At 45.8% G+C, this 11,795-nt stretch overlaps 1 long non-coding RNA gene across 1 annotated transcript; it reads left to right on the plus strand.

The window, feature by feature from the left end:
• The first annotated feature begins 6,145 nt into the window (after window positions 1-6,145).
• LOC136546785 (uncharacterized) lies at window positions 6,146-8,236 on the plus strand. The gene is made up of 3 exons (XR_010781428.1): window positions 6,146-6,279; window positions 6,844-6,909; window positions 7,959-8,236. It is a non-coding gene; the product is annotated as an uncharacterized lncRNA (long non-coding RNA).
• The last annotated feature ends 3,559 nt before the right edge of the window (window positions 8,237-11,795 follow it).

Here is an 11,795-nt window from a genome sequence, read left to right on the forward strand (position 1 = left end):
GCCTTAGATGTACTAGCACTACTCCCTATCAGCCCAGCCCTGGAACAACATCTAAACCGAGCTCATCGGCGGCGACGAGAGCGCCCCGGCGAGCGCGAAGCTTAGATAGACGAATTGACTACCACAAAAGCAAAAGGACCTCACTAGAAACATGTAGGAGGGGCCGGTTGAGGTTGTAAGGCTCGGCAAGGTAGCCAACCACATGCGCACCGACAGGCTTTGCGCGCTTCCGCTTGGCACCATCGCGTCACGTCGCTAACGGAGGGGTCGCTGGCAAGGACGAGCAACAGCATGAGGGGATCGATGTGAGCTCATATGAACAACTAATTGGAACCCCATAGAGGGGCAAGAGTTTACCCCCAATCGTGCTCTATTCCAGCGGTGAACTGACGGACAGCGCGGAAACACCAAATTAGTGGCCATCGGTGCTCAGCTGAGGTCTAGTGCGGTAGGGCGCCTAGCTAGCTTCCCAAGATACACACAGGTGCGAGGAAAAGAGCTGTGAACCTCACTGCCACGTAGGAGGGAGAAGGCAACGGCCATGGCGCGGTGCGGCCGAGTGAAAAGCACGTAGCGAGCCGGCAATTTAAAACGAGAGCTCACGGTCGTGGAGCGATGCGAGCACGTACACACAAGCGAGCGGAGCCTCAATGCAACGCACTTGAATCAAAACGACCAAGCTTGAACAGAGCTCACCACCGTCGGCTAGTGGGACAGGGCAGATAGGTGGGGCAGAGCAGGGAGTAGTCCCGTCGCAACAGCGGCCGGGCCAATGACACAGTGGCGATGACTTGGCGCACGCCCCCAGGACTGAGCGTGGTCAGGGAAGCGGACGGCGAGGGCTAGCGCCATGTCGGCCAAGCAACAACGACCACAGCGTCGGGCTTGAACCCACGAGATACGGCGGACAGCGCACGCACGTGGGCTCACAAGGTCATCCGCACGGCAGGGAGGGGCTGGCCAACCTAGCCAGGCACGGGACCGACAGCCGTGGGGCCAACCAGCGAGGCAGCGGCTACAGCCACAGCGCCAACCAAGGCGGTAGCGTGCGCACGGTGACCACGCCTCGAGCTCGAACAGCTAGAAACGGTGCTACACACGCTTTTTAAAGCGAAACAAAAGCCACTTAGTATTTCGATTGATGTCCAACCGAAGCCACCAACCTAAAGTCGGCATTAACAGCTATCTAGCGAAGTAAACTTCATGACCAGTGAGCAACTAGAGAGGGAGATAAGGGACTGCCAACCTGAGTTCATCACCTGGGTGCCAAAGTCATGGACAAGGTTCCACAATCTGTTTCCCAGTGCATTCTACGGAGATTAGGGCAAATTTGGAGAGTGCATCACGACCTCACACACCACCTTAATCTACACCACGCTCACGAGCTCACGTAGTGACAACCAATAGTGCAAAAACATAACACGGTATTTATCATCTTTGTTAGAATTTAAATGCCAAAGATGGCATTGTCAACAACAACTCGATGTTTGCCGACTTAGCTGAAAAGAGTGGATTTAATTTCCAATTTGATTTTTGAGCTTCCAATAAAACTAACTAACAACATTTACCTTCCCAAAATTAAAGTGACCTATTCCTCTACATATCTTCCCCATCAACTTAACTTAAGTAACATGCACAAGTTTATTATCTATGTTTTAAATCAAAAATTTGTGAAACACGTTTCAAAAGTTTTACTTAGGCCTAAATCGCGGCGCTAAATAAGATCGTAACACCGGGGTGTTACAGGTACGTACAAACTCCTTTCCAGCATCAAAACTTCTTTCGCGGAACCAAACTTGAGCTGGTGACAGTGGTATTGGTGAATTTATTAGATTTGTTTTTTTTTTTGTAATGGTGAATTTTTTTAGGTCAACTAATTATTTGTAAGAAGATTGGTAAACCTCTGCTTGTCTCTTCTCTGACTTACACTTGACTGGTTCAGTAATTGATGTGTTGACCATTTGATGTGTGAGGGATCAATAAAAGGTGTAGTTGAGTTGAGTTTTTGAAGCTGTTTTTCAGAGATGTCATGGTCAATTTAGTTGAGTTGTTACTTGGTTTTTCCCCTTCCTTTCTTTCTTTGTAAGTTTTTGAGCGGGTTTACCATTTTGTGTTCTGTGTGGGTGTGGTAGGGGGATGAGCAGCAGTTTATGTTTGGTTTTCAGTTGCTGAACTTTTTTTTCTTCCAATGTTCTGTTACTTTCCTGACAGATGTGTCATTTTTGGTTTGTCTGTAAGTGAACTTAAGGATATCATTATATTCAGTGTTTGATGATGTGTCATATATGCTGCTTCTTGTAGGTGGTATTTAGTTATCTGCTTGTTGATCCTATGGCAATTGTTTGATCTATTTTTTGGGTTTCACTATTTTTTAGTTCTTGATCCTATGCAATTATTTGCAATTTGGTTGTTTTAACTGTTTGATCAGTTTCTGCATATTTTTCTAGATGAAGGTCATTGCTGCTCCTCCCTTCATAGGATACCGCTGTGGTCCGAGGCGAAACTGTTGTTGGTGGCGTGGCTGGTCCTGCCGTAGTTTCAGGGGTGCGTCGTTCATCTAGGACAAGTTCGTCAGGGAGTAGTTAAGGAAGAACGGGGTGAGGCTGCATGATCACCACGGCCACGCCGCCGACCACACGTCGCACGTCTTCCAGGTATGTGTGTGTCCGCGCGTGAGCATGCCCCTATTTGCAGATTGCTTCTCTCACGTAGAGAATTTTTTTATTTTTAATACTTTTTGTAAACTAATTTTAAACCAAACACTGTTTTTTTAACTAACACTTTTGGCCGCGTCTATTGCCACCACGCCATGCATGGTGGCGCGACGGGAGGGTGATGTGGTGAAGACCGAGCGATGCTGATCGCTGACGTGGTAGGGGCTGTCGTGCCACCGATCTTGGCGCAGCAGTGACGCGCCCTGATCCGTGGCACGGCAGAGCCAGATAAAAGGCCCGCGGCCCAGTCCCGCCTACCTGCCGCGCATTCACTCTGTCTGCCCACCATGTCCACCCGCCTGGCCACCGCGCCACGCCCTCCCGCCACTCCCAAGTGTTGTCGGCGACCGGCCCTCCGTTGCCACCTCCCTCCCTCCCTTCCCTTCCATTCCCCGGCCGCGTCCCTCCCCCCTCGGCCTCATTCAACGTAATGACACACTTTTTATTTTCGTTTGAATGGTGGATTGGAATATTATAAATGGGAGTTAAGGTTATGAGGAAAATCATGTTTGGAAACTATATGGGCTATGGTTTGGAGGAAGATATTAGTTTGATTTTATCAATGTTAAGGTTAATTATTTAGTTAGAAGTATGTTTACCATGTATATTTTTGTTGCTATAAGTGTTGGTTATATTATTTGAGTTGCAATGCAAATGATTATATTTTACATTAATTTGCATTGTTTTGATTGATGTTTAATTTGAACCATTTTATTAGATGGAAGACATGTTTCGGGAGCAGTTGTGGCAAAAACAGGGTCATCCTGGAGAATTGTACCTAGACGAGTCCAGCATAGATGCCCCCGTCCCTCCTGACCTCCCTATCTCTAACTATGACTGTGGTCGTCCGGCCGACGTGTTTCAATCGAGACATCTGGACACAGCGGCTCGTTGCTTCTACACATGCAGTCGTTTTAATGTAAGTAATTATTTTCGTATGTTTTTTCTTCATTTGTATTACTAGGTTACTAATATTTTGTTGGAATTTTGTTGTGTAGGCCCATAAGATGTGCTTTTTCTTTTAGTGGATCGACGGTGCAGACAAGTTTGACCCCAGGTACCTCCTTTTCGATGATTGGTGGAGAAGGCGACATCCACGAGAGCACTTCGAGCGGTGGATTCCACCTCCCCTAAGCCCCTCCAATGACGGCTAAGGAGAAGCACTTATCCACAGTTAGACGACTCGAGAAACCTCCTCTGTGCGATTGTAGAGATCGAGCTATGATAAACCCTGAGAATACGTTGGAGTTTGTGTGTCCAAACAAACATGAAGTAAGTGCAAAGTGTATGTGTTGAAATGTTGAGCTATATGTGTTCATGTACTAATGTCACCTTATTTAGGTATTTTCAATGGTGAAGTGTCGTTTCAAGGAGTGGTTGTATGGTCCTAAGAACCAATGGCCGGAAGAACCGCCAAAGGCAAATCAAAAGAAGAAAGAAAGGTTAATTTACAAAGCACATCCAGTCAAGTACGAATGTGGTGTTAAATTCAACTACGGTCTAGTCCCTTCGGAGCTTGGAATAGGCCATTATTGTAGCCATATGGTTGACTATGATGAGGTTGGTTATTTTTGTGGTAAACATGAAATCGTATTTTATTTCATTTGCTAATACATATATGATATAATTTTTTGTTTGAATGGAGCACTAGGAAATACAAGTGGGAATGTTATGATGGTCAAGCTAAGTTCTTGGATGAACTGAAGGGGAAGCAAGTAATTGCACGAAAGAGGGGATATGGACTTGACTACGTCAACCTATTTGTTAAACATCACAAAGACAAGATGTGTGAGTTTACTAGATAGCGCAGTATTTATAACCTGATAGATGTTGGGCTTGACAAATGAGGATTGGAGAGATGGATGACGTTAGAGGAGAAGAGGGCAAGGAAGGAAGCAAGAGAGGAGACAAGAGTACAGATGTAGGTTTTGAACGAGCATGTTGTTGTATTATGTGCCAGTGAGTGTTTGAAAGCCTTTTTTTCGTTGCCTGATTTTAAATGTAATATAACTGCTTTGCTAACTGATTGCATTTTATACATGAAGGAATTGGATGCAGCGAGGAACATACTGCAGAGGTAGCTCATGCAAGGTATGAGAAAAAGAAGTTAGATGAGCACAGAATGCGAGCTGGTCGCACCATTGAATCACCGATTATGTTGTCTGGTGAGGGGGATGAGGATGAGGATGACACTGTCAGACTCATCGCTCTAGTAGATGTGGACTTGCAAGCGAAGGAGGCTGAGGATGACACTAGCAGACTGAGCGAGCTCATCGCTCTAGCAGAGGTGGGCTTGCAGGCGGAGGACGAAGACGACACGTTCTTCACTCAGGCCGCAGAGGCCGCAGATGAAGCGGAGGCTGCTTACTATAGGCGAAAGACAGATCATGGCAATGTAGGTGACCCTATCCACAGCAATAGGGTTGTGGTAGAGGATTAGTACTCGGACGATGAGTTGCTTACTCAGTATGTTTCTGACTGAGGATTTTTGAATTGTGCCGTGTATCAGAACTTTCATTATGTTGTCTTGTTTTCTATTTAACTATTGATGTATTGTACCCATCTATCATGTACTCGGATTACCCATGGTCGATCTTAAGTCATCCCATCCATTTGTCGCTCTCCAAGTTTTTCTAATAAAAGCGAATGCGTTGAGAATTTCTAAAACGAACAAAATCGACGCGCCAACCCTAAGCCTAGGTTCTGTCTGTGTCCAGGTTTTGCCATGCCAAGCCCATGGTGCGGCACTGATGCGCCAAGCCCCATGGTTTGGCAGTACCTGGACACAGACAGAAGCTAACCAGCCTCAATTGCAACTGAACGGGAGCTGCTGTCGGTGCTGTAAACAACTACAAGTGCTGCTACGACCGTGCGTAAGTTTAAACGAATATTGTAACACCCAGACTTTTTAATTTTTGCAAGTTTCTAAATTTGGATAGAACTAAAGTAGACATATGACCAAATTTGTAGTTGGAGGAAAAACTATTTACAATTAAAACTCAATTCAACATAGGCTTCAATTTTTTTTGTTGCATTCATCCCGTTTGCATCTTGGTTTTATGATGTGATAACTTTCAAAACACGTTTAGGAGTCGTTTCGTGTCTCTCGGGAATTTTTCTCGCTTTTCCGGGAATTAAATTCCTTTTTCCCACAGCTTAATCTTTTTATTGAAACCTTCCAATAACCTTTTCATGAGCTCCAAACTCCATATTTTGATCCATCATGTTCATAGCTACCTCCGGAATTTTTCTCAGAATTTTCTTTAATTTCTGTGATTTTTCGTGGCTTAAATATGATTTCAGGAATTTCCTGGAATTATTTTTAAACAGGAAATAAATCTCGAAATTAAGAAATTCCGAAACTTTTCCAAACCCTAGGACTATATATATGCCGGTGTTCCTCTCGACGCAAGGGTTCGAGAAGTACAACCCGTTTCTGCAGCCGCCACCCGTAGGCTCCTAGATCGGACGCCGAAGTTCGGAAGAGGCTAGGTTTCCGACGAACTTCCGGCGAGCTTTTCCGGGCAAACGATCACGTTCCGGCGACGACCACCACCACCCAGAGGTAGATCTCTTTGTTCTCTACACCGTGGTATATCCCAACGAACGAATTCATCACCGTTTGGCCGTTTCCCATCTCTTTTTCCTTTTCTCCGGCCGAAGTTTCCATTGCAGGTCTCTGTTTTTGCTTCTTTGGCCGCCGCCGCAGTTCCCTGACCGACCAGCCAGCCTCCACGGCCGGCCCAGCCCCCTCCCACAGCCGGCCGAGCGTGGCCCTAGCCCCCCACGGCCTCCCCTTCCCTCCCCTTTTCTTGTCTGTAGGCCGCACGAAAACAGTAACCCGTGAGTTACTGTAGCAGCGAGATTGAACCAGAGGAGGAAGAAGGATCGGATTGCAAATAAATATTTTCTGGTTTCGCGGATTAGTCTCTGATTTCTCTGCAGATTAGTCCCTGGTCTTCGGGAGGCCGTAACTTCTTCGTTTCAACTCCGTTTTTCGCGTTCTTTATATCCGCGCGATCGTAGAGACGAGTACTACTGTTTAGTATAGGTTTTATAAACTTTTAATGTGCTATGGTGTACTGTTATTTAATTGTTTTGTGGGCCCATGCTTGTTGTTTGTGCGCAGAAGGTGTCGACACCGTGAACTTCCAGGACCAGGAATTCGACACCTCTGATCCGAACCAGTTCGAAGGCAAGTGTCCTTGACCATACTTGCTCCTACTTTTGTTTTGATTTGAGTTAGTGTAGTTAGACCATTAGTTACATGCTGAGTCATAATTTGAATCCTATGTTAGGGTTTACTAGAACTTGATGGTATCATCCTTGTAACCTGGGTTGGTTGGGTAGTTGTCTTGCTTAGCTTGCAGTCTTGGGTTGGAAATGTTATCATTTAATATTGATTAATGATTTATGCAACTTGGGTTGGTAATGTTTATAGCAACATGGTGAATAGGAATCCAGCAGGATGGTTGGTTTTGGTGGAGGCGTGTGCCAGATTTTGGGTAAATGTTTTCTGGTGGATTGTTGGAATTGGTGGAATGGATTGTGCTCGTTCCTGCTTGGATTCTAAGGACCGGTTCATGGACAAGTAACCCGGCTTAACAGCGCAACCTCGAGGGCTATATGGCTCTGGCTCTGGCCAAGTAATTAGTTTCCTCCAAGTTATGCTACATCGGGTCGGTTTGTGTGGCACAAGAGGGGGCTTCTGCAGTGGTGTTGGTACCCACTGTAGCGGTTAGGAACCTTAGTGAAGGTGTAAAACAGACTTGGAGGGATTTTGTAAAGGCCTTGTAGTGTGACCCCGCTGAGCACCTAGGTAGTGTGAAGCGTGATGGGGAAACATGACTCGTGGTGAAAGTGCGCAACCTCTGCAGAGTGTAAAACTGATATATCAGCCGTGCTCACGGTCAAGAGCGGCCTGGACTTCTTCTTGATTAGATGGCTCTGGTTTAGTTGGGAGGCTTGGATGGAATCCAAGTGTTGGTTTGCTTGGATGGAATCCAGGTGGGGTGCTCGGATGGGATCCGAGTGTTGGTTTCAATGGTTCTCTGAGGAGAAGGAAGATCTCACCTAGTTAAATAGGTGCTTAAGGTTTAAGGTAATAGGTGTGTTGCTTAAGTGCTGGTCTTAACTTCTGTAAGCCTGTCCTTGTTATAAGCCTCATATCATATTTTCCCACACTTGTGGAGTACATTTCGATGTACTCACCCTTCCTCTTTGTCCCCCTGCTACCCCACCCAGGCACTGGAGACGGTGAAGAGGAGTACATTGAAGACGGTGCCTTCGACCCTGATGACGTGTACTAGGCTGGTGCTGCCCCTGGTCGACATTCCTGTGAAGATGGAGTCCTTTCCACTAGAGTTAGAATAAAGTTTATGAAATTTTCTTTCAGACCCACGGGTCATTTTGTAATGAAGTTTAAGTTTTAAGTTTCGAACAATGCAGTGATACTATCATGATGTCGTTATATGTATGAATAATTGATCCTGGCATACATATGATGTGCACTCAATTTTGTCCTTAAAATTGGGTGTGACAAATATGAAGTAAATAAATGGAGTCTATGCGCAAGTTGACAAGTTGCAAGTTTCGAACAACGATATTCGTTTGACATAAGTTTGACATAACCAACTAAGTCCTAGGAGTGAAAGGATCCCTCAGACGCCTCTTGGAAACCTCGTCGTCGTACTCCACCTCAAGAAGAGGGTAGATCTGGTGCGGCGTTGGAGGGGCCATCCTGTTAGGCTGTTATAAATTGATAAACAAAGGGTTAGAGTATTCAAATTAACAATATTCAAATTAACATTATGTAGCATTGTAAAATTTGAACTACTTGGTATGCAATAAGAACACAATATGAAAGCACCTACTGCCCTCGTCTTCTATGCATGCTAGCCTTGTGACCAGTGACTTTGTAAACGGAGCAAAGATTCCTATCACGGGTCTCGTTGAAGTCTCCCCCTCTGTACATGTCTTCGTCGTACTCTTTCATAGCGTCCATGTCCCCCTTGAGTCGCTTCTTCTTCCTCCTATCCTTCCCTACCTTCATTAGATCTAGATGCGGCACATAGTCATAACCATTATAATGTGGCCACTGTGTCAGGTCAAGGTATGGCACGAAGCTCATCTCCCAAATACTAACGATGTTCGAACAGAGATACAAGGGTGACATATATGGCAGATCCTCATAGTTGTAGCCGCGAACCCTGTAGGACATGATCATATGAGAGCGAGGGGCATGCATGATCTGAGGGACATTGCAACTGCACTCTACCTTTTCAAGATCAACTCGGTAGTTTTGTCCACCATAACGTTCATCGCCCAAGCTTATGCCACTCTTGCCCCGTACACTAAAGATATGGCTGAAAGCATCTAGGCCCCTAGTTGGATTTCGGTGATTAATGTCAATACAAGATTACTATGACTAACGTGTGTTTTGCAGAGACAATTAAGTTAGGTCATGGTAATGGAGATCGATTGGGCAATCGAGGTTGTCATGCCCCTACAATGGAAATCATTTCGGTTTTCAAAGGATAGACGACAAGGTTAAGGATAACTAGTTCTAAGTGTCAATTAGAGTTGGAGAGACACCTAGAGTAGTTTAGGACTTTGTTTTTTCCTTTGGCCGTACTATGAAGGGGGGTATGAACGGGTAGCTTGACCTAGTTAAGTCTAGTGAGTTAGGTGTGGTGCACACTTGTTAAAACTAGCTCTAGGTAGCTCCTATGAATGCCTAAGATCTTTAGGAGCAAACTTCATTCACATATGTTCGGAAGATGGAAGTGAATGGAGGGTCAAACACTGACCGGACGCTGGCTCCGGTGCGACCGGACGCTGGCCGCAGGGTCCGGTCAGTTCATTTGACCAAGGGGATCAAGTCTGGTGTGACCGGACGCTGGGAGGTCATGTGACCGGACGCTGAGGGCCAGCATCCGGTCGACTCCAGTAAGGGTCCAGACTTGGGAAAGAGTGACCGGACGCGTCCGGTCAATGTGACCGGACCTTGAGTATCCAGTGTCCGGTCGTTTATAGTAAGCATCCAAGAGCAACCGGACATGTCCGGTCAGTACTGACCGAACCCTGACAGCGTCCGGTCATCACTTGAAAACTGGTTCGCGGGTTGAACTGACCGGAGCGTCCGGTCATCACGACCGGAGCGTCCGGTCATCCCGCAGAGGCTCATAACGGTTTGTTTTTCAGGCTGGTTTATAAATAGAAGCTCCACTCGTGAGTGGAGCATCTTTTGCTCATTCCAACAGCTGAGAAACACGTTTGTGAGTGCCAAGAAGAGCAAGGTCCTAGTGAGGTGTTTGTGATTTGAGAATCCAAGAGAGTAGCCTCACTAGCAAATCAAGAGTAGCAAAGTGTGCATCCATCTTCTCATTAGGCTTCGCATGGTCAAGTGAGAGTTCGTGCTTGTTACTCTTGGTGATCGCCATCACCTAGACAGCTTGGTGGTGATTGGGAGTTTGGTGTTCACCTAGCGGAGCTTGTGGGTGACCCAACTCAAGTTGTGAGCGGCTTTGGGTGATTCGCCGCGATGGAGTGTCGAAGAATCAACCCGTAGAGAGCACTTGATCCTTGCGCGGATCAAGGGGGAGCTACACCCTTGCGCGGGTGCTCCAACGAGGACTAGTGGGGAGTGGCGACTCTCCGATACCTCAACAAAACATCACCGCGTTCCTTTCTCTCTCTATTTACTTTGAGCACTTACTTTGAGCATTTACTTTGAGCAATTCAATACTTGTTTTTACATCCATAAGAATTGCTTGCTAGAGTAAGTTTGGAACTTAGATTGAGAGGTTGTTGTGCATTAGTTTGATATAAACACCTTTTTAGGCACAAGGGGTTAATTGGGCTATCCATAGGATTTGATTATTGCAAGAGAATTTAGAATTAGCCCAATTCACCCCCCCCTCTTGGGCATCTTGATCCTTTCAATTGGTATCAGAGCCTCGTGCTCATGTTTTTAAGCTTAATCGCTTAGAGCAAGATGTCTCACGGGGATGAACCTCCTCCCATCTTTGAGGGAGATGATTTTCCATATTGGAAAATCCGCATGGAGGCTTACATAGAAGCTCTAGATGTTGGAATTCTTAAAGCCGCCTCTCAAGGGTTCCCAGCACCTAGGAATGCCGCACAACTTCAAGGCGATGAAGTGAATTATGAAAAATGGAATGCAAAGGCTCGCAACACCATCTTTAGAGGCCTTTGCAAAGATGTGTTTAATCGTGTAAGGAACCACAAAGACGCCCATGCACTATGGTCGGACGTTTGTGCACTCCATGAGGGAACCAAGAGTGAGCGTGAGGAACGCTATCATCTTGTGATTAAAAAGCTAAATTCTTTTGAGATGTTTCCCAAAGAAAGTGCTAATGAGATGTATTCTCGATTAAATGTTCTTGTAGAGGAAGTCAATGGGCTTAGACTCACTCAAATGTCACCATCCGACGTTGTGAGAAAAATCTTGAGTGTCCTCCCCATTGACAAATATGGGCACATTGTGACCGTGCTACATCAAGGTGATCTTTCCACCGCTACACCGACACAAATCTTGGGAAAGATCAATGCTCATGAGATGTACATGCACATCACACCACAAGATGGCTCATCCTCTACAAAGAAGAAAGAGAAGGACTTAGCATTCAAAGCTAGTCAAGATAAGGGCAAAGCAAGACTTGAGTATGAGAGCTCAAGTGATGAAGATGATGAAGAAAGCCTTGCCCTCATGGTGAAGAAGACCACCAAGATGCTAAAAAGGCTAAACAAGAGTGGCATCAAGTTTGATGGGAAAAAGAAGAAGTTCTTCACTAGCTCAAGAAGAAAGCCAATCTCCGAGATGGATTGCTACAATTGTGGCGAACTTGGCCACCTAGCTCATCAATGCACTAAGCCCAAGAAAGACAAGTTCAAGAACAAGGGCAAGAAAGATGAGTCAAGCGATGAAGATGAAAAGAAAAAAAACAAGCCATACAAGAAGAGAGATGGCAAAAAGAGGGACTTCTACAAGAAGAAGAAGAGTGGCAAGGCCTACATTGTCGGTGATTGGCTCACGGACATTGATTCATCAAGTGGATC

Source organism: Miscanthus floridulus, chromosome 3 (genome assembly GCF_019320115.1).
Source record: "Miscanthus floridulus cultivar M001 chromosome 3, ASM1932011v1, whole genome shotgun sequence".
NCBI lineage: Eukaryota > Viridiplantae > Streptophyta > Magnoliopsida > Poales > Poaceae > Miscanthus > Miscanthus floridulus.